This window comes from Caretta caretta, chromosome 3 (assembly GCF_965140235.1).
Source record: "Caretta caretta isolate rCarCar2 chromosome 3, rCarCar1.hap1, whole genome shotgun sequence".
NCBI lineage: Eukaryota > Metazoa > Chordata > Testudines > Cheloniidae > Caretta > Caretta caretta.
In genome coordinates, this window is record NC_134208.1 from 183,655,443 (window position 1) to 183,678,789 (window position 23,347).

General features: G+C 47.9%; 1 long non-coding RNA gene across 1 annotated transcript in view; it reads left to right on the forward strand.

The window, feature by feature from the left end:
• The window catches only part of LOC142071458 (uncharacterized), a 241,649-nt gene extending 225,051 nt beyond the window's left edge, over positions 1-16,598 (forward strand). The window contains exons 2-3 of the long non-coding RNA XR_012667489.1: positions 7,807-7,894; positions 16,028-16,598. This is a non-coding gene — a long non-coding RNA (uncharacterized LOC142071458). The remainder of the gene's footprint in view (positions 1-7,806; positions 7,895-16,027) is intronic.
• Positions 16,599-23,347: the final 6,749 nt, after the last annotated feature.

Genomic DNA, 23,347 nt, shown 5'->3' on the forward strand with positions numbered 1-23,347 from the left:
GTGAGTCTTAGCCTCATCCCTTTGGGAACAGTGTGGAGCTGTTTCACCCACAGAAAGAACGAAGTACTTCTCATAATTACCAGGCTGCAGAGAGAGGCAAAGCTGCTGCTAAACTCTATGAGGAGGCATAGGTATTCTCTGTTTGTCCCCAGCTCTTCTGAATGGTAAAGAACAATAGTTCTGTATCCTCCCTGCCCCCTCTGGGTGATCAGCATCCCAAGGTATGCCTACACTGCAATTAGACACCCATGGCTGGCCTTGCCAGCTGGCTTGGACTAAGGAGCTGTTTAATTGCAGTGTATAAAGCTCCAGTCCAAGCCAGAATGTGTACACTGCAATTAAACAGCCCCTTAGCCCAAGCCCCACTCATCTGGCACAGGACAGCTGTGGGTTTTTAATTGCAGTGTAGATGTACCCCAGTGAGCACTGTCAGTAGGGTGACCATATTTCCCTGTGTTGGTAAAATTACTTGTATTCAAGTGAGTTCAATGGCAATCAATCAGAACTATGCAGCACAAACATTCAGTTGACTGAGCCCCTGTTAAAAAAAATATTGAGTAGTTAGATTCTTTTATATTCCTTCTTAACTTTAAGGCTTTAGGGTTCATATTGGGAGAGGTGACACACACACACTCCTGTATACCTCTCTCACATGGGGAAGTGACCGACCAACATGACCCTTCCTGCCCAGTGCTCTCCACACTCCAGGTCTGACTGGGCCCCAGGAATGGACCTGCCTGCCTCTCCTGGTACCTGGCGCTTCATATTCCTGAGGCAACATGTGGGGGTGAGGGGCTAAGTTCCCCCTAAGCCATGTGGCCACACAGCAGCCTATTAAGCGCTGCACAGACACTCAGGGCTACAGTAGGGAGAGATGCCTCTCCCCCAGCTCCAGCCCTGCTGTGACCAGGGGGAGAGGCGCCTCTCCCACCAGCCCCAATCCAGCCCCAGCCCGGAACTGCCATGATCAGGGGGAGAGGAGCCCCCTCCCCCAACCCAGCCCCGGAAGTGCCAAGGCGGGGAGAGGCGCTTCTCCCCCCAGCCCAGGTACTGCTGCAGGAAGAGAGGGCTGGGGGAGTTCTCGCTCCCCGTTGTAGCCCTGGGACAGCCTTCCTCCAAAACCCCTCATCCCTTGCCTGTTACTTAGCAGCTCTGTCTTCTTGGGGAACCAAGGTGCAGTACCCAGCCTGTCTGACTCACTAAAGACCTTCACCTTCACCCTCGCCCCCACCCCCAGCCTCTGCTTGAACCAAAACCAATCAGGAGAAAGACTTACAAAAAGAAATGAAAAGGCAGTGGGAGACACATCCCTGGGATAAGGGTGACAGGATTAAGGAAACTCCCCTAGCCTCATTTGCATCAAATATGGGACAGGGAGGCATCTCCATTAGCATACAGAATGGAGAACAGAGATTCCAAGGAAAGAACTGCATGGAACTCTGGGACCAGAAAAGCAGGGAAGCACTGCATGATGGGGGATCTCTGCTCCAGATGTTAATGAACCCATTCCTGCACACACCCAGCTCAGTAGTTATCAGACCAATTCTAGTAATAAATCCTCTATTGGTATCCAAAATAGTGAAGCTCCCTAATTGCATTATGAGCTCCCTTCAAGGAACACTGCCAATATCCAGGAACGATCAGTTCCTATTGTCTAGCCTGAACAAAACAACTCTAGTATACTCCCTTGAGCAATCAGTTTACACATAAACAAATCTAGTGTTCTCCCTTGAACCATTGTTGTTTCCCTACCAAAAATCCTACCCATGCTCAAGTAAGTGTTCTGATGCCTGAATCCAAAATCTGCATCAGTTCCATTTGGACTTCATCTTCTCCTGACTGATCGTGCTGGGGGCTCTGCCTGTCTCCAGCACTCTGGACCCTCAGCTACAATCATCACCTGAGACCCCCAATCGATTCAAGCTTCATGGAGTGGTGAGAACCCAGGTCTCTCTCTCTCTCTCTAGATATAGCCTTCTGACCCTGAGTTCTGTGATCAGTTATAGTTTTCTAACCCTGACTTTTAGAATCAAATCTAAGTTATGTTTAATATTATAACTGTTTTGTTTGTTTGGCTCCCCTATGGTTATTACCTGGTGTGACAGATTCAGACCAAAAGAATATAAGAGAGTGCTTTTTTTTTTTTTGAAGCAGAAAAGAATTTTATTTGTGTAACACTTACAAAGAATCACCAAAGAGGATACAGCAAAACTATGCAACAAAACAAAAGCAAACAGAAAGTATGACACAGCAGCCTTCAGGAGGGAGAAGTGTTCAGGCTAGCCTGGGCCCAGAGCAGGGGGGCTTCCTCGACACTCGTGGTCTTCCACCCCCTCGAGTTACCTAGTGCCATGCCCGGTGTCACCGATTATTCCTCTCCTGAGAGTGCCCGACAAGATGGGCACGGCTGCAGGGTGGGCGGTTTGGGGTAGGAGGGAGTACACCCACGTGTTATAGGACCCCTCCTAGGTGACAATGATGATGGTATCCACAGTGGCAGTGGCTGGGGTTGGGGTCTCTCGCTCTTCCCCTCAATCAAAGGGTCAGGCGGAGGGAACCGGATGGGGTCACCAAGCAGAGAACCTCGGACAGCACCCACCGCTCCTCGAAGGTGTCAAGGGAGTCGGTGGATGCCGCCCAGAGGAACTCTGCCCGGATACATGAATGTACCAAGGATCGGAAAATGGCCCTACAATCACAGGATGCTTCATTAGCCAACCTCCCCTCTCTGGTTTTATAAATGGCTGTTTTAGCTAGGGCCAGGAGGAGGTTAACCAGGAGATCTCGCGATTTTGTGGTGCCACAGATGGGGAGTGTGTAGATAAAAAGGTGAGGGGAGAAGTGTAGCCAAAAGCGTAATAAAATATTTGTGAGGAGCCGGAAAAGGGGCTGCAATCTGGCACACTCTAAATATACGTGCGCCAGGGTTTCCCTCACATTGCAAAAAGGGCAAGTATCTGGGAGGGGGGTGAACCGTGTCAAAAACACGTCCGTGCTCACAGCTCCGTGAAGGAGCCGCCAACTAATGTCCCCGACTGGCCTCGGGACCAAGGTGGAATACAGACTGGCCCACCGGGGCTGCTCACCCTCTCAAGGCGGCAGGAGGTCCCGCCACTTTGTATCGGGGTGGGACACCAGGGTGTGGGCATGAAGGGTGTGAAGCGTGAGTGTGTATAAATATTTCCGTAGCACGATTTGGAAGCTGACCGGCTGCAGTTCATGCAGCCGGCTTGCAGTGAAAGGGTGAGGGGTTTGTTGAGATCTACGGGGTAGGGGCCCAATTGAAAGAAGAGAGTGCTAGAAGGCAGGTATATCAGCCTTCAGAATGAGCAGGCCCTTGTTCCCTGGATAGCCAAAGGCTACTCCAGGCCAATTAAGAGACCTGATGCCAATTAACCAGTTAAAGCCATTAGGCTAATGGAGACAGCTGGAACCAATCAAGGTCCCACTTATACTTTTCAAAAGCTCTCCTTCCAGTGCCCTTCAGGAGGCTGAGGTGAAAGGAGCTGGAGGAGAGGAAGCATTGCTGAATCCTGAGGTAAGGGTGAAGGCAGGAAAAGGGGACCATTGGGAAGTGGCCCAGGGAATCAAAGTGGCATCAGTGGTAAAGGCAAAGCCACCAACAGCTGCTACCATTAGGGTCCCTGGGCTGGAACCCAGAGTAGAGGGTGGGCCTAGGTTACCCCCTGACCCCCATACTCTACAGAGATCTCCTGGAGAAGGGAAGCAGGACTCAGTCCAGGCAGGAGGCTGAATTGCGCCTACTGAGCTCTATGGAGCAACAGAGACTATGGGGTGTTTCCCCCTTCCCATCTCCCATACTGGCTGGTGATGAAAGTAACTCAATAGGCTGTGACTCTTGCCGCTACACTGAGAAAGGGAGGTCACATTGGGGCCTTATAGAGTTTCTGTGGCCACTGAATCCACCCAGAAGCACGGGATCCACCAATACAGGCTCAGGACTTTGTCACACTGACAATAAATAACTTTCATGGCTAAGCTGGTTGCTTCTCTCTCTTATTCTCTCTGTCTCCCCCTTGTGGGTGTTTTTTGGCTTCTTCATTTGCTCTGCAGCAACACTCCTTGTACCTAAGCTAAAAGATCCCTGCAGCACCCAAAAATCCTGTGGGTTTGCTCATCAAGTGGGTTACTACCAGAACAATTGCAATGTGAAAGAGGGGCTAGGGACGTGGTGAATCTGGGAAATATGAGGGTGGCAGATTGAAAGTGCTGCTCGACCCAGCCTGCTCAGGCATACTCTATTCCAGTGTGGTGCTCATGACATAAGAGGCTGACAGCATGGAGGTGCTGCTCGACCCAGCGTGCTAAATCCAAGGGCCTATGAGGTTGACAGCTTGGAAATGCTGCTCGACCCAGCCTATTGAGTCCAGGAACATATAAGGGGTCCGTTTGGGAGTGCTGATTAACCCAGTCCTCTCAGAAGCACTCTGGTGTGTGTGGATGGGACGGGGGTCCTGATTCTGGGGCTGGAAGAACCCAGCCCTGGAGAACCTAGGTCCTGCAGGATAGCTCCATTTGGAGGTAACTTGCAGCAGGGAGAAGTAGAGCTCCGTATGAGAACACAAGTGACACAAGCAGCAGAATCATCGAATCATAGAATATCAGGGCTGGAAGGGATTTCAGGAGGTCATCTAGTCCAACCCCCTTCTCAAAGCAGGACCAATCCCCAATTAAATCATCCCAACCAGGGCTTTGTCAAGCCTGAGCTTAAAAACATCTAAGGAAGGAGATTCCACTACCTCCCTAGGTAACACATCCCAGTGTTTCACCACCCTCCTAGTGAAAAAGTATTTCCTAATATCCAACCTAGACCTCCTCCACTGCAACTTGAGACCATTACTCCTTGTTCTGACATCAACGACCACTGAGAACAGTCTAGATCCATCCTCTTTGGAACCCCCTTTCAAGTAGTTGAAAGCAGCTATCAAATCCCCCTTCATTTTTCTCTTCCGCAGACTAAACAATCCCAGTTCCCTCAGCCTCTCCTCATAAGTCATGTGTTCCAGTCCCCTAATCAGTTTTGTTGCCCTCCGCTGGACTCTTTCCAATTTTTCCACATCCTTCTTGTAGTGTGGGGCCCAAAACTGGACACAGTACTCCAGATGAGGTCTCACCAATGTCGAATAGAGGGGAACGATCACGTCTCTCAATCTGCTGGCAATGCCGCCACATATACATCCAAAAATGCCATTGGCCTTCTTGGCAATAAGGGCACACTGTTGACTCATATCCAGCTTCTTGTCCACTGTAACCCCTAGGTCCTTTTCTGCAGAACTGCTGCCGAGCCATTCGGTCCCTAGTCTGTAGCGGTGCATTGGATTCTTCCGTCCTAAGTGCAGGACTCTGCACTTGTCCTTGTTGAACCTCATCAGATTTCTTTTGGCCCAATCCTCTAATTTGTCTAGGTCCCTCTGTATCCTATCCCTACCCTCAAGCGTATCTACCTCTCCTCCCAGTTTAGTGTCATCTGCAAACTTGCTGAGGGTGCAATCCACACCATCCTCCCGATCATTTATGAAGATATTGAACAAAACCGGCCCCAGGACCAACCCTTGGGGCACTCCACTTGATACCGGCTGCCAACTAGACAAGGAGCCATTGATCACTACCTGTTGAGCCCGACAATCTATCCACCTTATAGTCCATTCATCCAGCCCATACTTTTTTTAACTTGCTGGCAAGAATACTGTGGGAGACCGTGTCAAAAGCTTTGCTAAAGTCAAGGAACAACACGTCCACCGTTTTCCCCTCATCCACACAGCCAGTTATCTCGTCATAACTGATGGAATTACAGAACTCTCTATCCCCCCTCACCCGCAGAAGAGTAACCCTAATAAATGAACGTACCCCAAAGTAACAAGCAAATCTGGTAACAAGCCCCTTCCCAGAGCACACACTTCCAGATGGAGTCTTCATCTCCCCTGCACCCCAACCCTCTGCCCCAGCCCTGAATCCCCTCCTACAATCCAAATCCCTCAGCCCCACCCCTGCCACATGAATTTTGTTATGTGCACCAATATGGAGGTGATGTGTGACATCACCTCTATATTGACAGGTTTCAGAGTAACAGCCATGTTAGTCTGTATTCGCAAAAAGAAAAGGAGTACTTGTGGTACCTTAGAGACTAACCAATTTATTTGAGCATAAGCTTTCGTGAGCTACAGCTCACTTCATCGGATGCATACTGTGGAAAGTGTAGAAGATCTTTTTATATACACACAAAGCATGAAAAAATACCTCCTCGAGAGTGGTCACTTTAGATAAGCTATTACCAGCAGGAGAGTGGGTTTGTGTGTGGGGGGGGAGGGTGTGAGAAAACCTGGATTTGTGCTGGAAATGGCCCAACTTGATTATCATACACACTGTAAGGAGAGTGATCGCTTTAGATAAGCTATTAGCAGCAGGAGAGTGGGGTGGGAGGAGGTATTTTTTCATGCTTTGTGTGTATATAAAAAAATCTTCTACACTTTCCACAGTATGCATCCGATGAAGTGAGCTGTAGCTCACGAAAGCTTATGCTCAAATAAATTGGTTAGTCTCTAAGGTGCCACAAGTACTCCTTTTCTTTTCACCTCTATATTGGTGTACATAAAATTCATGCCTCACATGCGTGGGGAAAAATTAGAAGGGAGACTGGTGGGGGCCATGCAGAGTCATATGCCCCCTCTTCCCAGATTTCTGTCAGGGTTCACACCAGAATGTGGTCAGCAGCATCCTTTTGGTACTGTGTGGGAGGAAGGGGACAGAGGGAGGGAGAAGGGATGACCTGGCCTATGGCTTTGCAGAACTCATCTCTTCACCCGCCCCCCATGGCTGGAAGCAACTTGTCTCTTCCTGTGCACACAGTGTTGAAAGGCTGCTTTTACCTCTAGGCTGCTGCTGGCCATCAACATAACCCGGCTGACTCCTGTCCCTTGGCTACAGTGTGGGCAGGAAGGGGTTAAGCCCTAAGGATGTGTTGTGTACTAGGGCCCAGGGAATATGACTACAGGGGCTTCAGCAAACCTGGCCTGAGAGGTGGCTCAGCTGGAGAGAGTGCCTAGGGGACAGGACACAGCAGCCCCATCCTCTCTGGGGGCAGGACCCAGGGTGTGGGGTGGGGTGAAGAGGGTGCTAAGCCCCTACATGGAGGGCTTCTTTGGAGCCTGCAGGGTCGGGGCATGAACAGGCTGGAAATCCCTTTCCCCCACCTCTACCCCACCACTCCAGAGGTTAGCTGAGGTGTGGAGAGACTTCCCCATGCCAGCACTGTGCGGGTGTGATGCTCTGTACCTTGGGGGAACACCCAGCACTTCCATGTTCATCCTTGTAAAATGTGTGTGGTATCCAATGCAAACTTTGTCATGCTGGTGTCTTCTGAAGGCTCATGATTTAGTAAGCATTGTTGTTATGGTGATGTTATAGTAATTGTTGTTACAGCAATGTTATTGTAACGTTATAGGTTGTAATTTCATGTATATAGTTATGTGTCTTCATGGCTTAAAATAAGCCCAGGCAAAAACTTTCCAAGAGCAGAGAGGCAGTTCACACCTCATCAGGGCATGTATGGGACAAACCCAGCTCAGCCTCACAGGAACAAAGGACGCTGGCCTAGGCAGCAACAAAAGGGTCGGTTGGACTCTTGAGAGAGTCACCCCCATTCCTTTGGTCAGTTTGGGACTACGATGAGGTAATGCTCACCTGACTCTGAAGGAGGGGGGGCAAAGCCAGGAGGGAAGAAAGAATATGAGAAAAGGGGAGAGAAATTTGCTATGCTTTTCCTCTCTTTTCCACCTACATCTGCAGACACCACACCAAGTGACTGAAGCGCTGATCAAAGGGGAGAGCCTGAATGAAGAGCAGCCAGCCAGCCTGTGGTGAGAAGCATCTAAAGGTATGTCTACACTACCCACCTGATTGGCAGACACCGATCGATCCAGTGGGGATCGATTTATCGCGTTTAGTCTAGACGCGATAAATCGACCCCCGAGCATTCTCCCGTCGACTCCTGTACTCCAGATCCGCAAGAGGCGCAGGCAGAGTCGACAGGGAAGCAGTTGACTCACCATGGTGAAGACACCATGGTAAGTCGATCTCAGTATGTTGACTTCAGCTAAGTTATTCACGTAGCTGAAGTTGCATAAGTTAGATCAACCCCCCCCCAGCGTATCATAGAATCATAGAATCATAGAATATCAGGGTTGGAAGGGACCCCAGAAGGTCATCTAGTCCAACCCCCTGCTCAAAGCAGGACCAATTCCCAGTTAAATCATCCCAGCCAGGGCTTTGTCAAGCCTGACCTTAAAAACCTCTAAGGAAGGAGATTCTACCACCTCCCTAGGTAACGCATTCCAGTGTTTCACCACCCTCTTCGTGAAAAAGTTTTTCCTAATATCCAATCTAAACCTCCCCCACTGCAACTTGAGACCATTACTCCTCGTTCTGTCATCTGCTACCATTGAGAACAGTCTAGAGCCATCCTCTTTGGAACCCCCTTTCAGGTAGTTGAAAGCAGCTATCAAATCCCCCCTCATTCTTCTCTTCTGCAGGCTAAACAATCCCAGCTCCCTCAGCCTCTCCTCATAAGTCATGTATTCTAGACCCCTATTCATTTTTGTTGCCCTTCGCTGGACTCTCTCCAATTTATCCACATCCTTCTTGAAGCGTGGGGCCCAAAACTGGACACAGTACTCCAGATGAGGCCTCACCAATGTCGAATAGAGGGGAACGATCACGTCCCTCGATCTGCTCGCTATGCCCCTACTTATACATCCCAAAATGCCATTGGCCTTCTTGGCAACAAGGGCACACTGCTGACTCATATCCAGCTTCTCGTCCACTGTCACCCCTAGGTCCTTTTCTGCAGAACTGCTGCCGAGCCATTCGGTCCCTAGTCTGTAGCGGTGCATTGGATTCTTCCGTCCTAAGTGCAGGACCCTGCACTTATCCTTATTGAACCTCATCAGATTTCTTTTGGCCCAATCCTCCAATTTGTCTAGGTCCTTCTGTATCCTATCCCTCCCCTCCAGCGTATCTACCACTCCTCCCAGTTTAGTATCATCCGCAAATTTGCTGAGAGTGCAATCCACACCATCCTCCAGATCATTTATGAAGATATTGAACAAAACCGGCCCCAGGACCGACCCTTGGGGCACTCCACTTGATACCGGCTGCCAACTAGACATGGAGCCATTGATCACTACCCGTTGAGCCCGACAATCTAGCCAGCTTTCTACCCACCTTATAGTGCATTCATCCAGCCCATACTTCCTTAACTTGCTGACAAGAATACTGTGGGAGACCGTGTCAAAAGCTTTGCTAAAGTCAAGAAACAATACATCCACTGCTTTCCCTTCATCCACAGAACCAGTAATCTCATCATAAAAGGCAATTAGATTAGTCAGGCATGACCTTCCCTTGGTGAATCCATGCTGGCTGTTCCTGATCACTTTCCTCTCATGCAAGTGCTTCAGGATTGATTCTTTGAGGACCTGCTCCATGATTTTTCCAGGGACTGAGGTGAGGCTGACTGGCCTGTAGTTCCCAGGATCCTCCTTCTTCCCTTTTTTAAAGATTGGCACTATATTAGCCTTTTTCCAGTCATCCGGGACTTCCCCCGTTCGCAACGAGTTTTCAAAGATAATGGCCAATGGCTCTGCAATCACAGCCGCCAATTCCTTCAGCACTCTCGGATGCAACTCGTCCGGCCCCATGGACTTGTGAACGTCCAGCTTTTCTAAATAGTCCCTAACCACCTCTATCTCCACAGAGGGCTGGCCATCTCTTCCCCATTTTGTGATGCCCAGCGCAGCAGTCTGGGAGCTGACCTTGTTAGTGAAAACAGAGGCAAAAAAAGCATTGAGTACATTAGCTTTTTCCACATCCTCTGTCACTAGGTTGCCTCCCTCATTCAGTAAGGGGCCCACACTTTCCTTGGCTTTCTTCTTGTTGCCAACATACCTGAAGAAACCCTTCTTGTTACTCTTGACATCTCTGGCTAGCTGCAGCTCCAGGTGCGATTTGGCCCTCCTGATATCATTTCTACATGCCCGAGCAATATTTTTATATTCTTCCCTGGTCATATGTCCAACCTTCCACTTCTTGTAAGCTTCTTTTTTATGTTTAAGATCCGCTAGGATTTCACCATTAAACCAAGCTGGTCGCCTGCCATATTTACTATTCTTTTGACTCATTGGGATGGTTTGTCCCTGTAACCCCAACAGGGATTCCTTGAAATACAGCCAGCTCTCCTGGACTCCTTTCCCCTTCAAGTTAGTCCCCCAGGGGATCCTGGCCATCCGTTCCCTGAGGGAGTCGAAGTCTGCTTTCCTGAAGTCCAGGGTCCGTATCCTGCTGCTTACCTTTCTTCCCTGTGTCAGGATCCTGAACTCAACCAACTCATGATCACTGCCTCCCAGATTCCCATCCACTTTTGCTTCCCCTACTAATTCTACCCGGTTTGTGAGCAGCAGGTCAAGAAAAGCGCCCCCCCTAGTTGGCTCCTCTAGCACTTGCGCCAGAAAATTGTCCCCTACGCTTTCCAAAAACTTCCTGGATTGTCTATGCACCGCTGTATTGCTCTCCCAGCAGATATCAGGAAAATTAAAGTCAGCCATGAGAATCAGGGCATGCGATCTAGTAGCTTCCGTGAGCTGCCGGAAGAAAGTCTCATCTACCTCATCCCCCTGGTCCGGTGGTCTATAGCAGACTCCCACCACTACATCACTCTTGTTGCACACACTTCTAAACTTAATCCAGAGACACTCAGGTTTTTCTACAGTTTCGTACCGGAGCTCTGAGCAGTCATACTGCTCCCTTACATACAGTGCTACTCCCCCACCTTTTCTGCCCTGCCTGTCCTTCCTGAACAGTTTATAACCATCCATGACAGTACTCCAGTCATGTGAGTTATCCCACCAAGTCTCTGTTATTCCAATCATGTCATAGTTCCTTGACATCACCAGGACCTCCAGTTCTCCCTGCTTGTTTCCAAGGCTTTGTGCATTCGTATATAAGCACTTGAGATAACCTGTTGATCGCCCCTCATTCCCAGTATGAGGCAGGAGCCCTCCCCTCACAGACGATCCTGCCTGTGCTTCCTCCCGGTATCCCGCTTTCCCACTTACCTCAGGGCTTTGGTCTCCTTCCCCCGGTGAACCTAGTTTAAAGCCCTCCTCACTAGGTTAGCCAGCCTGCTGGCAAAGATGCTCTTCCCTCTCTTCGTAAGATGGAGCCCGTCTCTGCCCAGCACTCCTCCTTCATGGAACACCATCCCATGGTCAAAGAATCCAAAGCCTTCTCTCCGACACCACCTGCGTAGCCATTCGTTGACTTCCACGATTCGACGGTCCCTACCCAGGCCTTTTCCTTCCACGGGGAGGATGGACGAGAACACCACTTGCGCCTCCAACTCCTAGACCAGGGCTACGTTTGTAAGAGCGTTGAAAGTGTAAGATCAGCTTAGAATACATTTTGCTTTTATTTCATTTGACCAAATCTGATTTATTGTGCTTTGACTTATAATCATTTAAAAGGTTTCAGAGGAACAGCCGTGTTAGTCTGTATTCGCAAAAAGAAAAGGAGTACTTGTGGCACCTTAGAGACTAACCAATTTATTTGACCATGAGCTTTCGTGGAGCTACAGCTCACTTCATCAGATGTATACCGTGGAAACTGCAGCAGACTTTATATACACACAGAGAATATGATCTCTGGTCACGCAATCACAGACATGAAGGTCGCTATCTTAAAACAAAAAAACTTCAAATCCAGACTCCAGCGAGAAACTGCTGAATTGGAATTCATTTGCAAATTGGATACTATTAATTTAGGCTTAAATAGAGACTGGGAGTGGCTAAGTCATTATGCAAGGTAGCCTGTTTCCTCTTGTTTTTTCCTACCCCCCCTCCCCCAGATGTTCTGGTTTAACTTGGATTTAAACTTGGAGAGTGGTCAGTTTAGATGAGCTATTACCAGCAGGAGAGTGAGTTTGTGTGTGTATGGGGGTGGGGGGGATGTGAGAAAACCTGGATCTATGCAGGAAATAGCCCGACTTGATTATGTAAAGAGTTGTCACTTTGGATGGGCTAGCACCAGCAGGAGAGTGAATTTGTGCGGGGGGGGTGGAGGGTGAGAAAACCTGGCTTTGTGCTGGAAATGGCCCACCTGTTGATCACTTTAGATAAGCTATTACCAGCAGTGGTAATGGGGTGGGAGGAGGTATTGTTTCATATTCTCTGTGTGTATATAAAGTCTGCTGCAGTTTCCACGGTATACATCTGATGAAGTGAGCTGTAGCTCACGAAAGCTCATGCTCAAATAAATTGGTTAGTCTCTAAGGTGCCACAAGTACTCCTTTTCTTTTTGCAAATCATTTAAAATCAATCTTTGTAGTTAATAAATCTATTTGTTCTACCTGAAGCAGTGCTTTTGGTTTCAAGCGTGTCAGAGGCTTCCCTTGGGATAACAAGCCTGGTATGTATAAATTTCTTTGTTAAATTGACAAACTCATATAAGCTTGCAGCATCCAGCGGGCATAACTGGACACTGCAAGACAGAGGTTCCTAGGGTTGTGTCTGGGACCAGAGATATTGGCTAGTGTCATTCGATTGCATAATCCAAGGAGCAGCTTACATGCCAGAGGCTGTGCATGAACAGCCCAGGAGTGGGGGTTCTCACAGCAGAGCAGGGTAGGACTGGCTCCCTGAGTCAAGGATTGGAGTGACTAGGAGATCACCAGTACAGATAACACCAGAGAGGAACGTCACAGTGGGGCTTTGGCAAATGCAGGGCTTGGCTACTCCTGGCCAGCATCCTGGGCTGGAGTGTCTTGGGCTTTCCCAGAGCACTGGCCCAGCCAGGGGCAGTGGGGAGGAAAAGGATTCTGCTGGCCAGAGGGGATATGGAGGACCAGCAGGGCTGAGGGGATGGGGGTGGGGTGAAGGGGAAAAGCAGGGAGAGGACAGCGAGAGCGGAAGCACATAAACTGCTGATGGGTGGGCAGCAGAGGCGACGTGTAACCTCCCACTGCCTGGCACCTGCCCGCACTCACCAGCCACCTCAGCTCACAGTGTGCAGCCAGTATGGGCCGAAAATGGGACGGGGGGGTGGAGCTCTGCTAGACAAGAGCCAACATGCAGCAGGGACTGCACTGACAGACCAGCACAGGGAGTGGCCAGCCCTGCATGTTGCATCTTTGCCCCACCACCAGGTTTGCATAACCACCTCCATCATTGGCCACTGGACCCCCCATTCACCACTGGTGGGCAGGTGTCTGGAGAGCAGGGATCTGGCCAGCTACAGGAACCACCAGTGAGGGAGACAGAGAATATGGGACAATTTGCCCGTTTTAAAGAAAAAGTCAGGACACCTGCAGGAGGGCTTAAATACAGGACTGTCCCTTTAAAAATGGGACATCTGGTCATCCTAACTGTCGGGGAGACCTGCATAAGGCATACAAGATGGCAAATGAGAGGCTTCTGGTGCACTATCCCTCCCTTGCACACCCATTCAGACAGATAACTATAAATTACTCCCAACTGCATTGGCAAGTCTGCATATGTTATATTGGTAGCCAGTGTGTTAGACTTACCTCTCCAGAATCTCAATCCATGAACAATGGAAGTAGATACTTATAGACTGTGTTCCCCATGTAGGTACTTAGCCATCTCTTTATTAATCTAAATATATTGAGCTTCTATAAGCTGTGTTTTCCAAACCTTTAATCACAATCATGGCCCTTTCCTGAACCCTCTTCAATTTATCAGCATCCTTCTTACACTGTGGACACCAGAACTAGACACAGTATTCAAACAGCAGTCACACCAGTGCCAAATACAGAGGTAAAATAACCTGTCTACTCCTGCTTGAGATACCCCTGTTTATGCATCTAAGGACTGCATTAGCTCTGCTCGCCACAGCATTGCCCAGGGAGCTCATGTTCAGCTGATTATCCACCATGACCCAGTGGCATAGCCAGCGTTGGATATTTGGGTGGGCCCCAACTTCAGGTGGGTGGGCAATTATGGGGGGGGATAGACAGGAGAGATGGGGGGCCACCTTTCCCCACCCCCTGCAGCCCCAGGTGCACACCCATCTCCAGGAAGAGACGCTGCTCTCCAGAGTGCCTGGCTCCTGCTCCTGGCTCCCTTCCATCTCCCACTGCCCCATACAGGGCCCTGCTCCACCTTTTTTGAAGATCTCCTCTACCACCACTGGTCGTCCTTTCTCTTGCCCTCCTCCCAGTGACAGATAAGCCACTGGGCCAACCTGGGGCCCTGGAAAAATGGACACATCCAGGGCTCCACCTGCTCTGCCCACCTGGCATGCCTGCCAAGAAATGGGGTGGGAGCGTGGGGGCTTGCTCACTCCACCTGCCCCACCAACGTTCCATCCTGGAAGTGGGGTCGGGGTGCGGGGACTTGCTCCACTTTACCCACTTGGCTCCGGCAGGTGTGCCAGGTGAGTGGAGTGCTGAGAGGATGGGCAGAGCAGGGCAAGGCTCTGCTCCCCAGCAGGAGTGCCAGTCAGGCAGGCGGAGCGGGACAAGCCTCCGCACCCTAACCCCACTCTCTGGCAGGAGCACTGGGCAAGTGGGCAAAGGGGGGCAAGCTCTGGGGTCAAAGCAGAGCTGGGGCTGTTGGGTAGGCCTGGATGCTAAGTGGGTGTGCCATGGCCCTCCCAGGCCCCCCATGACTATGTCCCTGCCATGACCCCAATAACTTTTTTCCCAGTCACTGCTTCCAAGTCACATGGTATTCTGAAGGTTGCGGTGCTGGGGTGACTGTGGGAGAAAATATCACTACCAAAGTTGTTGGTTCCAGCGCTGCCAATATCGTCGAGGCTGGTGATATTGATGCTGTAGCCACCAGTGGTGCTGCTGATGGGAGGGTCAGTGCCAGAGCTGTAGGGGACAACAGCGGTATTGGCGATGCCAGCAGTGCCTGCAGGGGGGGCGAAGGACCCAAGGACACCGAGGCCAACCTGGACCTTGGACCCTGGTTCTGGTGACGTGCCCAGGATGTTCAAAAGGGACAGTGCATCGAAGGCTGCCACTGTGGAGGCCACAGTGCTGGGTAGGACTGGTGGTCATGGCGAGATCTGGACCTCTTGCTCCTGGTCCTATCGGAGCAATAGGACTCTGTCTCCAACTCAGAGGTCTCTGAGTAGGAGGACCACGGAGGAGCGGTACTCTGGGCTACCCGAGAGCAGTGCTGAGAAGTTGGGGACTAGTGCAGCTCCCCTGCATGGGTGGGCCTTGCCAGGGAGAGTTGCGCTGGAGATGGGGATTGGCGTGCCATCATCACTGGTTTGCCCCTTGATTGAAACTGGGGCCGCACAGTCACCGGCGACTTTTCTCTCCTCTGTGGGGAGGATGGCACCACGAGGCGTATAAGGTCCTTGGCTGCCTCAAATGCCTCTGGCGTCGAGGGGAGCTGGAGGTGATTACCTTAGCTGTCTGGGGACAATTGAGGGTTCAGACTCAACTGAACCCCAGACAGGTCAGGAGTCAACAAGACCCGAGAGGGCTGGAGAGACGAGGTGGTCTGACTCAAGGCGCTTGTCGATGCCGCAGGTCCCTTGGTCTTTAGAGGGAGAGACCGACCCCTCTCTGGCCTTTTCTTCTTTTGTGGCACTGGGGACTGAGAATGAAGAGGGTTTGTTATGGGCAGAGCCATGGCGGTGCCGTGAGACCTTAGTGCCAGAGCACTGCAGACTGACGAGGAAGTGCTCGGCACAGGTTCTGCGGACCCCGGGTTGGAATGTGGCCGGAGTGCTACTTCCATTAGCAGCATCTTAAGTCTTTGATCCCCGTCTTTAAGGATCCTAGTGCGAAAACCCTTTCAGATCCTGCACTTGTCCTTTTGGTGGCTCTCCCCAAGGCACCTCAGACAAGAAGAGTGTGGGTCACTCTTGGGCATATGTGCTATGTAATGTTAACAGCAAGGTTTACTGTGAAAGCGTGTACCCATTGTTCTATAAAATGTGTCTTTTTAACTACCACTCTCCCTTTTTTTTCCTCCACCAGCTGGATATGTTTCTCCTTCCCAGAGGCTAGTGAGGATTAGAAGGCGAAAAAAACGCACTCATGATGAAATGTTCTCTGACCTCATGCTGTCCTCCCACACTGACAGCAAAGCAAAATACATAGAGGCAGACAATCTCAGAATGCAGGAAAACAATATGACCATGAGGAGAGGTGGCAGGCTGAAGATGGTAGGTGGCGTCAGCTTGCTGAAAGAAGGCAAGAGTCAATGCTCAGGCTGCTGGAGGATCAAACTCATATGTTCCAGCGTATGGTTGAGCTTCAGGAAAGGCAGCAGGAGAACAGACTGCCGCTACAGCCCCTGTGTAACCAACCGCCCTCCTCCCCCAGTTCCATAGCCTCCTCACCCAGATGCCCAAGAACGCGGTGGGGGGCCTCCAGCCACTCCACCCCAGAGGATTGCCGAAGCAACAGAAGGCTGGCATTCAATAAGTTTTAAAGTACTGTGTGGCCTTGTCCTTCCCTCCTCCACCACCCCTCCCAGGCTACCTTGGCAGTTATTCCCCTATTTGTGTGATGAATAAATAAAGAATGCATGAATGTGAAGCAATAATGACTTTATTGCCTCTGCAAGCAGTGATCGGGGGGGGGGGGGTGCTTAGCTTACAGGAAAGTAGAGTGAAACCGGGGGCTGGGGGGGGGGGGTTCCATCAAGGAGAAACAAACAGAATTTTCACACCGTAGCCTGGCCATTCCTGAAACTGGTTTTCAAAGCTTCTCTGATGCTCACTGTGCCATCCTGTACTCTTCTAACCACCCTGGTGTCTGGCTGCGCGTAATCAGCGGCCATGAGATTTGCCTCAACCTCCCACCCTGCCATAAACATCTCCCCCTTACTCTCACAGATATTGTGGCACATCCAGTGCAGGTCACAACACAAATCCCCCCTCATTCTTCTCTTCCGTAAACAGGGGCATTAGAGGACGAGAGCTGAGGAAGCGTTGTTTAAGTCAGCCATAAAAATGTTGGCATACTGTGGGGCCATGCAGGTACCCATAGCAGTGCTGCTGATTTGAAGGTATACATTGTCCCCAAATGTGAAATAGTTGTGGGTGAGGACAAAGTCACAAAGTTCTGCCACCAGGTTTGCCATGACATTATCTGGGATTCTGTTCCTGATGGCTTGTAGTCCATCTTTGTGTGGAATGTTGGTGTAGAGGGCTTCTACATCCATAGTGGCCAGGATGGTGTTTTCTGGAAGATCACTGATGGATTGTAGTTTCCTCAGGAAGTCAGTGGTGTCTCAAAGATAGCTGGGAGTGCTGGTAGCGTAGGGCCTGAGGAGGGAGTCTACATAGCCAGACAATCCTGCTATCAGAGTGCCAATGCCTGAGATGATGGGGCATCCAGGATTTCCAGGTTTATGGATCTTGGGTAGCAGATAGAATACCCCAGGTTGGGGGTCCAAGGGTGTGTCTGTGTGGATTTGTTCTTGTGCTTTTTCAGGGAGTTTCTTGAGCAAATGCTGTAGTTTCTTTTGGTAACCCTCAGTGGGATCAGAGGGTAGTGGCTTGTAGAAAGTTGTGTTGGAGAGCTGCCTAGCAGCCTCTTGTTCATATTCCGACCTATTCATGATGGCAACAGCACCTCCTTTGTCAGCCTTTTTGATTATGATGTCAGAGTTGTTTCTGAGGCTGTGGATGGCATTGTGTTCTGCACGGCTAAGGTTATGGGGCAAGTGATGCTGCTTTTCCACAATTTCAGCCCGTGCACGTCGGCAGAAGCACTCTATGTAGAAGTCCAGTCTGTTGTTTTGACCTTCAGGAGGAGTCCACCCAGAATCCTTTTTGTAGTGTTGGTAGGAAGGTCTCTGTGGGTTAGTACTGTCAAGGTTCCTCCCCCACTCTGAACTCTAGGGTACAGATGTGGGGACCTGCATGAAAAACCTCCTAAGCTTATCTTTACCAGCTTAGGTCAAAACTTCCCCAAGGTACAAAATATTACACCCGTTATCCTTGGAATGGCCGCTACCACCACCAAACTAATACTGGTTACTGGGGAAGAGCTGTTTGGACGCGTCCTTCCCCCCAAAATACTTCCCAAAACCTTGCACCCTACTTCCTGGACAAGGTTTGGTAAAAAGCCTCACCAATTTGCCTAGGTGACTACAGACCCAGACCCTTGGATCTTAAGGGCAATGAACAATCCTCCCAACACTTGCACCCCCCCTTTCCTGGGAAATGTTGGATAAAAAGCCTCACCAATTTGCATAGGTGACCACAGACCCAAACCCTTGGATCTGAGAACAATGAAAAAGCATTCAGTTTTTTACAAGAAGACTTTTAATAAAAAATAGAAGTAAATAGAAATAAAGAAATCCCCCCTGTAAAATCAGGATGGTAGATACCTTACAGGGTAATTAGATTCAAAAACATAGAGAACCCCTCTAGGCAAACCTTAAGTTACAAAAAAGATACACAGACAGAAATAGTTATTCTATTCAGCACAATGCTTTTCTCAGCCATTTAAAGAAATCATAATCTAACACATACCTAGCTAGATTACTTACTAAAAGTTCTAAGACTCCATTCCTGTTCTGTCCCTGGCAAGAAGCAGCATACAGACAGACACAGACCCTTTGTTTCTCTCCCTCCTCCCAGCTTTTGAAAGTATCTTGTCTCCTCATTGGTCATTTTGGTCAGGTGCCAGCGAGGTTACCTTTAGCTTCTTAACCCTTTACAGGTGAGAGGAGCTTTCCCCTGGCCAGGAGGGATTTCAAAGGGGTTTACCCTTCCCTTTATATTTATGACAAGTACGTTGTTCAGAGGTGTGTTGGAAATATTCCTTGAGTCAGAGACGTCAAAAATAGGATTCTAGGTCCCCACAGAACTGTTTCATATTCGTGGAGGTGGAGGGGCAGAAGGAGAGGCCCCGAGATAGGACAGATTCTTCTGCTGAGCTGAGAGTATAGTTGGATAGATTAACAATATTGCTGGGTGGGTTAAAGGAACCACTGTTGTGGCCCCTTGTGGCATGTAGTAGTTTAGTGTCCTTTTTCTTTTGTAGAGAAGCAAAGTGTGTGTTGTAAATAGCTTGTCTAGTTTTTGTAAAGTCCAGCCAAGAGGAAGTTTGTGTGGAAGGTTGTTTCTTTATGAGAGTATCCAGTTTTGAGAGCTCATTCTTAATCTTTCCCTGTTTCCTGTATAGGGTGTTGATCAGGTGGTTCCGCAGTTTCTTTGAGAGCGTGTGGCACAAGCTGTCAGCATAGTCTCTGTGGCATGTAGATTGTAATGGATTTTTTACCTTCAGTCCTTTTGGTATGATGTCCATCTGTTTGCATTTGGAAAGGGAGATGATGTCTGTCTGTATCTGTACAAGTTTTTTCATGAAGTTGATAGATTTCCACTCCATATGGCTAAATTCAGTGCCTTGCATAATGACAGGTTTCAGAATAGCAGCCGTGTTACTCTGTATCCGCAAAAAGAAAAGGAGTACTTGTGGCACCTTAGAGACTAACAAATTTATTTGAGCATAAGCTTTTGTGAGCTACAGCTCACTTCATTGGATGCATTCAGTGGAAAATACAGTGGGGAGATTTACATACACAGAGAACATGAAACAATGGGTGTTACTATATACACTGTAAGGAGAAAAGGAGTACTTGTGGCACCTTAGAGACTAACCAATTTATTTGAGCATGAGCTTTCGTGAGCTACAGCTCACTTAGTTGAGCTATTACCAACAGGAGAGAAAAAAACCCTTTTGTAGTGATAATCAAGGTGGGCCATTTCCAGCAGTTGACAAGAACATCTGAGGAACAGTGAGGGGTGGGTGGGTGGGGGGAAATAAACATGGGGAAATAGTTTTACTTTGTGTAATAACCCATCCACTCCCAGTCTTTATTCAAGCCTGAGTTAATTGTATCCAGTTTGCAAATTAATTCCAATTCAGCAGTCTCTCGTTGGAGTCTGTGTTTGAAATTTTTTTGTTGAAGATTTGCCACCTTTAGGTCTGTAATCGAGTGACCAAAGAGATTGAAGTGTTCTCCGGAAACAGTTTCCTTACCTTGTCAAATATATATTTTAAAACCTTTTTCTTTACTTTTTTAGTAGTTTATGAGAAGTACTGTGCTTCTGGTTCTAAATGAGGTGTGCGGCTGAAGGATGAGTTCACAACTCTGGTATTCATAACTCTGAAGTTCTATTGTAATGTAGGATGCCAGTTCATAATATCTATAACTTCAGATACAAAAATGATACATATAAACAGGATAATCATACTCAGGAAATCATAACTTTTTTCCATTGACACCTTACATGATATACTTTGTACAAGATTTGTTGCAATTGTCTAACAGTGGCAATGTTAATGATCTAAAGGCCATGTTTCAATCATACAGCATCACAGGTGGTATATCAAATAGAGAAATATAAAAGGTGACAGATTAAGATTATGGAGTGTTGTGTGAACATTTTTTTACATTGCAAATTACCTGGGTTCAGATCTGCCTCCATCTAAATTTCTCTGGTTTCAAATGATCTCAGTGTTTCAAAGCAAAACTCAGTCAAAAGCTCAGATTTCCACCTAATTTCATGTTGAAACCAGCCACTTCCACTAATTTTACTTGATTTTGTTGCAAGACCATATATCAACCCAGATGTGATCAAAAGTTATGTGAATCTTAGTCAGCCTTTAAATATAGTCAAAGTTTAAATTTTGTAACTGAACACACACAACCAGATGAGTTTTCACAGATTATAAGGCCAGAAGGGACCATTACAATTATCTGTTCTGATCTCCTGCATAACACAGGCCAAAGATTTCACCCAGTAATTACTATATCAAGCCAATAAGCTATACATCATTCTGGGTTTTCTTCCAGAGGTCTACTAAACCAGTTAGTATTAAAAGGAATTTGAAGGATGTGTGTGTCCTGCTGCTACACCTGCCACTGCCAAGTAAAACATTAAATAAATGTCAAAATATTAGAATCTGAAATATGTTGACCATTTTTCCCCCTTTTGGGTAAAAAAAATCCTCTTCTTTCTTCAGACTGGCTCTTACCCAGGCTTACCTTGATGGGGTAACAAATGAAACTTGTATTTTATTTCTCTCTCTGAATGTTCAGGTTTTTATTATTATTTAAAAACCACACTGAAAAGATAGCAAAGATCTAGACAGAGTGAATATGTAGGGTGTGATTCACCATTGCTTCATGTCTAATGTGGTCATTTGCACCTGTGCAAAGTAGCTATAAATTGATACCATTCTGAACTGGTCGCACTTTGCAGCACCTTTACCAGGGCATAAATGACCACACAGGATGCAGGGGCAGTGGAGAATCAGGCTCTTTTTGCTAATGTTCTCTCTTTGTCTCTTCAGTACAGTGTTAACAACTGATATCTTTTCAGTGGTACCCTTGGAAACAAACTCGCAAAACTGACAATGTGTTTTACCCAAACAGATATGCAACAAAACAGGATCAATTTAAAAATGTAGTAATTTTGCTTTTTAGATTCATTCATAATTAATCATGAAATGCAACTATGGGCCAGATTCTGCTCTGTTGCACCATTTTTATACTGCTGTAGTTCCATAAGCTACAGTGGAGTTATTCCTGACTTATACCTGTGTAAGTAAAAGGAGAGTCAAGCCCTATATTCTATTAAAAAGAATTATAAAAATCCAACTTCCTTATGTCTTGATCATTCTTATGGTAAGAGGGGGTTTAAAAAAAAGGAGGCTCTCTCTGACAAGCAGATGCTGCATCTGAGCTAAACTGCCCTGGGTAAATAAATTTAAAAAAAGATCAAAGAGATTATTAAATAGTTACTTTCACAGCCTCAAGTACAAGCCCAGGGAAGGTTTAGCAAGCCACTGGGGTGAGCTATGATATTTGATATGCAGTTTAGTGTTTACCAGTTACTATTCAATCACATATCTGTGTGAAAGGTACCCTAAAAATCTTAAAATGATGGCTTGTTTGAAATGAATAGTAACATGGCATCATATGGTAACTTTCATTAAATTCTTTGAATGAGAACAACATTGAAACAAGGCCAGCTGATGGAATAAGCCAAGATATCTCAGGTCAGGAATCAGATTTACAGTAAGCAAAATCAGGTACAGATGGGATGTGGTAAGTTCTGCAATTCATCAGTGAGCGGGGCGCTCACCCCGCTCCAGTCAGAAAGGGGTTAAAAGTAGCCAAGGGAGGTTGCTTGGGTAGTCAGCCACAGGTGTGGTTGCACCCAATTAGGGCATAGCTGGCTCTGATAAAAAGGGCAGGCTGAGTGAGTGAGAGAAGAGACTCTTCCTCCAGTTGGGGAGCAGAGAGGACCAGGCTGCCTGGGAGAGCAAGTAGGGTACCTGGGGCAGGGCTGAGCTGAGGAGCTCTGGCCTGGTGAGTGCCCAGGCTGAGGCCTTGCTAAAGGCCAGGGGAGGTACTAGGGCTGCAAGGAGTCAGCTAGGGCTAGACAGGCAGCAGGTCCAATCCCCTTGCCAGTGATGAGTAGCCATTACAGACTGCAGTTTGCCCCTGAGAGAAGGGGCTAGATGATGAATGGCAGTAGCCACTGAGGCAAGGTGGGTATAGGGGTTGAGGTTCCCCTGGGAAGGGAGACCCAGAGTGTGGGGGCACTGCTGTGCGGCAGCACCCCAAGATAAGGGGCACTGGGGTCCAGGAGGGATGCGGGGCCTGAAGTGCTACAAGTGGCGCAGATTTACAGAAATCAGGTAATGGTAGGAAGATACTAGCCAGCAGGAGGCACTCCTAGACTGGAATCGAGCTAATTCCTGGACAATCAGCAGGAGGCACCATGGCAGTGAGTGCATGCCCTGTTACAATCAGCAGTAATAGAAGAAATCAGAAAGAGAATCTCATTTGAAAGGGTCTACAGAATATTTACCACGCAAAGTGACCTTGTAATCCATTAGTCATTAATATGATAGGAAAGAACATGAATGCCACCCTGTGGTTACTGATAGAAATTATGATTAATGTAACATAATTCTCCATAATTAAAAAGTAATTAACACTTTCTCATTGCTTATAGCTAATGTTTCTCATGTGCCATTCTTTTTATATACACAAATGCCAAAAATAAATGTTCACAGAAATTATTGAAAGTTTCTAAAAGAGAATGTGGATACAAATAAAATATAATCTCACTAATCCTACTGTAGTAAAATGGCACAAGTATGAAAATATGTTTAGTAAGATTTAAAAACCCCTTGATTTCATAATGCCAATTAACAAAATGGTGATTTTTAATTATTATTGTGTTGGATATCCAAAGTGCAAATTAAATGATCATGCTCACGCTCTATATTAAAAGAGCATTATTAAAATTGTAAAATCAA